Below are 5,541 nucleotides of genomic sequence, written 5' to 3' on the forward strand. Positions count from 1 at the left end.
CAAGGGGGAGTGTTATAAATCATGGAGTGGATTGCCATTAACCAAGACAAGAAGAGAAGGCCCATCAGCCACGACTAGGCCCAGCCGCGGCCGCGTCCAAGGGAGAGAGAGAGAGTCGGCTACTCTTGGCCGACTTAGTATTAGGTCGGCTAGTCTTGGCCGATAGGTCGGCTAGTCTTGGACGACTTAGTATTAAGTCGTCTAGTCTTGGCCGACTTAGAACTTAGATGTTTTCCTTTTCTATGTTTTAGTAGTTTTCCTATTTCTTGTTGGATTAGGATATGTACTATTTCCATTTATCTTTATCTTGTAATCCTTATATAAAGGAATCCCCTTGATCATTAATAATAACATAGAAATATTCAGTCTCTAAACTCTCTAATTACAACAAGTCCATAATACTCTAATAACTAACTTAAAATTCAAAATATTAACTTTTTTCCTCTTTCCCTCTTTCATTCCACCATCTTTTTTCCTCGGTGACTATTTCCCAATCTCTTCAACAAAACCTAGAAATTTACACCGGCTAATCCTTAAATGGAGCATAAGGATGCTCAAACACAACATTGTCCAATCTCGGAGAGGATTTTAAACATAATTAAAATTAATCTAAATGATAATGATAAATGACATAAAATCCACTATTGGAATACAAAGAGTCAGAAAATATGTTTTCTCTGTATACATATTGTTATGTATATATAAGACTAGGGTCGGACCCGCCCTACGGACAGGTAAGCAAATGAACGAAATGATATAAATATATTTTAAATTTAAATAGAATTTTTAGTTTATTTTTAATTATAATTTTCATTATTTTCACTACAAAGTTTACTATTTCTCTTTTTATAGAAATTATATATTAGTTACTATACTAAAATAATTAATTAAAAATATAACTACTTTACTTTGTTCAAAATATTTGCTTTTATTGAATTTGATAGATTTTTAATACATTTCTTCTTAAATTTTATAATTTAAACGACTTGAAAAGAAATCAAATTTTTATTATCCTAAAAAAGCAAGTAGCATTAAAATATGATACTGATTTTTAATTTGTTTTTTATGTTTCCTCAAACTCACATGAACAAAAATGTGTAAAATGCAATTGTTTCCCTTTTTTGATGTATTGTTAGCTATTAAGATTATTTATGCAAAATTTAATGTATTGTTAATATATATAGTTCAAATGTTAACAAAAATGTAAATTTTATTATCAATTTAAAAAATTTACACTGATGTGTTAATGTCAAAAGTTACAGAAGGCAACCAACCTATATACTTCTTTAAGCATACAAACATCCAACTTGAATAGAAAAATCCTTTAACTCAAGATTTGTATTTATAAGAATTTGTAAACCATTTTTATTTTAAACCAGCTTCAATTTATAACCAATCTCTGCTAACAAATTCATGCTAAAGCATAAGATGCATCATGTATGGTTTTAAAATATATAAAACAAAGGAAAAGTGGAGACAACAATGTTATCTCATGTTTATGCGCCAAATGAAACACTTTCCGATGACCCTCTTTTCCACCTACCCTTGAAGAAGCTCAAGGAGGTCTCACGTTCATCAAAATGTCCATATGACAAACACTGGGTTTGTGAAAATGACATTGGAGGCTCACGCTGCAAAATAATATTATAGATGAACATTAATAAATGGTTAAATCCTAGCCTAGATTGAAGTTATAAAATTTCATATCTGGATGAAGCTTAGAAATGAGAATTTCAAGTGATGCACCTTCTATGCCTCCTTCAAGTATCAAATGATGTTAGTGTTACAGTGTAAGCGCTTTTGAGCAACTCCCCCATGAATTGATTCATCATCACCTTGAGGCATTATTAGTTTAATTGAAAATCCCAAGACTATTGACGATTAATCGCCTGGTTATTATGAAAAGTAGATTTTCCATGAGTCGGTACTGGTAACAGTGATCAAAGCTTATGTATAGACATCAAAGCTGATGTATAAGCATAGGAGCATAGGGTCGAAAGAAAGAATTAAAATTATTACATTGACTGAAAAATTCTCACGTGCAGCAGCATGCTTATTATTCATGACCAATTTATCAACTTGACGGAGAACTTAATCAGAAACATCTGCAGCAATCATTCCTCAAACGCTGTAAGAAGAAGCTCGACTCATCCTGCAAAAAAAAAAACTATCTCAGTAACAAATAAATGTAAAAATATAGAAAATGGTAATTTATATATGATCTGATCAAGCAAACACTTATTTCAACTTTGGCTTACATTATTCCTAATTCAATGAGGAGATTGTGGGTCACTTAATATCAAGTTTCATATGCAGATAAACAAAGAAAGGAGGAGTATGTACACTAAAATGTGGTTACCTATTTGGTTCTTTGAGCATATAATATGCATAGACTATGGGAATGGTTTTTAAATGCAATCTTTGAAAAATTCAAATTTCTCATTTGTCACTAGATGTTGTTGCCTCCTATAATCATCCCAGAAAATTAGATTGCAAGTTAAAATTATTTTGATATCAAACTATTGTGTTATTTTCACCTGCCACAAAGATCAGCAATAGCTCCAGCAACCATGCGTAAGGTGTGCATATCTTCTGTATAGGCAGCTTTTATAGATAGCAACCTGATTCACGATAGAGCCACCATTCTCCGACCTCTGTTCTTCGATTCAACGCCAAAGAAGAAACATATTACAATACAGAGCTTGAGATCAAACCCACCAAGCTATCTCTGGAGATAACGTCAGCCGTCGTAGAAGATTCCCAGACCTTGCTTCTAAAATGCATTGTAATCAAATGTTTTGAAACGGATCTGATCTTTCCTCCATTCTATCTTCTTCTTATCTCCCCCTGCAAAACATCAATAAACAAAACCTTAATAATCATTCAAATCGAGAATCTACAACTTTTGAAGAAATAGATTGAAGGTCATTAGTTAATCGGGAACAACAACTTTTCAAGATATATATCGCAGAGCATGAGTTGCTTGATGACCCTCAAACAATTTTAACAGCGGAGATAACCAATGTTATCACTGGATTTTTTTTGAAGTTTATGATTAAGAGTACTGAACAGATGAATTTTAGGGATATGACATACATTTTTATAGTCTAAGATTCAGAGAAAGAAAGTTAAGGGAATGCATTCATTGATGAATCGTGATAGGATTTAAAGCTATCGTTCATGATTGCGTTAAAGACACGCTTGAATTCAGCCAGATTCGGTAACGTTTTCAGATTTCTAGGTCTCCGGTAAGATGAACCGAAGCATAACAAGGACAGCTAGAAGTCGTAAAAGAAATCCAATTTTAAGTGGAATAAAGGCCCATAGAGAATCAAACAAATAACCCAATATGAAGCCCAGTAAGAAAACTCACCATGAATGAAGTTCGTTAATGAGACGCAGCGTTTTCATGAAATTGACAGGTGTCATGCTCTGGTGCCTCTATTTAGTGACGTGGCAGTACCAGGAGGGAGCAAACTCTTCTTTATATAATAAGAAATACAAATCAATAAATAAATAAAATATTTTATTTTCTTGATTTATTTTGTATAGATCTAACCATTTTACCCGATATATATTATTATATAAAACTTATATGACATGATATAAATATATTATGGTGTGGTAACTCTTGAAAAAAGGTGAAAGAAGTTTTTGGGGAATAACTAGTTGGAGTCAGAGTAACATAGTACCACAAACCCTGCGCCATCAGAAAAATCATCAACTCGCTCAAGGCTGATGAAATAGACCTTATCCGCATCTCCCCATTCAAGAAATCGGTAGAGATCACGGAAAAGCTTTTTTTCTTGGATCGATTTGGTCGATTAATTATCTCTATACAATTGATATTGAAGGTATCGAGATGTTCTTATTGAAGTGTTGAAAAAATATTTCGACAACACAAAGATGAGATATGGCATGTTGATGGAAGAGCGAGAAGGAGTTTGTGCCGAAGTAGACAAACTACAATCAGATATGAGAATAAGAGACATCCAAATTAAGTAAATGGAGGAGCTTATATATTAACTGTGTAAATATTATATTCACTGTCTAACAATCAGACAGTACCAACAAACTTTGTTTAATCTGAAGTACCTCATCTTTTAACCGTGTATATATTATATTAGATGTCTAACAATTTGACATGTACCAACAAACACATATACATGAACGATATTTGTATCCTTATTTCATATGTTATAGCTATGATCTTGATTCTTATGGTATCGAGGAATGTGATATACTAGAATTCAAATAGTTTTATCCCATATAATTTATTTGTTAACCGTGTAAATATTATTATATCAATTGTCTAACAATTTAATATTACCTACAAATCAGTTTTTATCTCAAGTAACTCATCTTTTAACTGTGTATATATATTATATTAGCTGTCCAACAATTTAACATTACTAAAGAATACATATACATAAACATTATTTGTTATTACCATGCTTTTACTAAACAAAGAAGGATTTAGAATAGGATTACTGGTTTGTATAATAAAGAAGGTAATTGGGTTAATTCAGAATCCAAGGTTGAGGAAGTCACAGTTAAATATTTTATGGATTTGTTTCATACTTCATCCCCAGAGGGTTTCGATAATTTTCTAGAGGAAGTTCCTACCTCGATAACGGATTATAAAAATCGGAAACTAATGGCTGAGGCTACAGAAGAAGAGGTTAAAGCAGCTCTCTTTATGATGCATACAGAAAAAGCCCCTGGGCCTGACGAAATGACTGAACTTTTCTATCAACAATCCTAGTCAATCATCAAAGAGGATGTGGTGAATATGGTTAATAATCTCCTTAATTCATAAGTTTTTGATGATAAATTAAATATGACAAATATTTGTCTTATTCCCAAAACGGCGAAACCTAACAGGATGACTGAATTGCAGCCTATTAGCTTATGTAATTTTGGTTATAAAATTATTTCAAAGGTATTATGTCAGCGGCTCAGAGGATTATTACCAAAGCTGATATCTGAAACTCAGTCTGCGATTGTGTCTGGAAGATTAATTTCGGATAATGTTCTCATTGCCCAGGAAATTTTCCACGATCTCCGTACAAATAATGCATGCAAAGATAAATTCTTAGCAATCAAGACGGATATGAGTAAGGCTTATGATCGGGTTGAGTGGCCTTTTTTCAAGCGACTATTTTTGAAGATGAGTTTCTCTAATGATTGGGTGGCGCTGATGATGCAATGTATCTCTTCCGTTAATTATAAGGTTCTCTTGAACGGGCAGCCGAAAGGGCATATTGTCCCAGAGAGAGGTTTAAGGCAAGGAGATTCGTTGTCTCCGTATTTATTTATTTTATGTACCGAAGCCCTTAAAGCAAATATTAAGAAGGAGGAGCGAGAGAAATGACTAACGGGATTGAAAATCGCGCGTGGCAGCCCGCATATTTCCCACCTTTTATTTGCGGACGATAGTTTATTCTTCTGTAAGGCTACAAAGGAGGAATGTGGTGTAATTTTAAAACTGCTAAAAGACTACGAGGCAGTTTCGGGTCAACAAATTAACTTTCAGAAATC

General features: G+C 33.0%; 1 long non-coding RNA gene across 1 annotated transcript; it reads right to left on the reverse strand.

Moving 5' to 3' along the window:
• Positions 1–1,921: 1,921 nt before the first annotated feature.
• Positions 1,922–3,098, reverse strand: LOC106305436. Its single transcript, XR_001262985.1, has 3 exons — positions 2,951–3,098; positions 2,538–2,847; positions 1,922–2,152 (listed from the first exon to the last, which is right to left on the reverse strand). It is a non-coding gene; the product is annotated as an uncharacterized LOC106305436 (long non-coding RNA).
• Positions 3,099–5,541: the final 2,443 nt, after the last annotated feature.

This window comes from Brassica oleracea, chromosome C7 (assembly GCF_000695525.1).
Source record: "Brassica oleracea var. oleracea cultivar TO1000 chromosome C7, BOL, whole genome shotgun sequence".
Classification (NCBI taxonomy): domain Eukaryota; kingdom Viridiplantae; phylum Streptophyta; class Magnoliopsida; order Brassicales; family Brassicaceae; genus Brassica; species Brassica oleracea.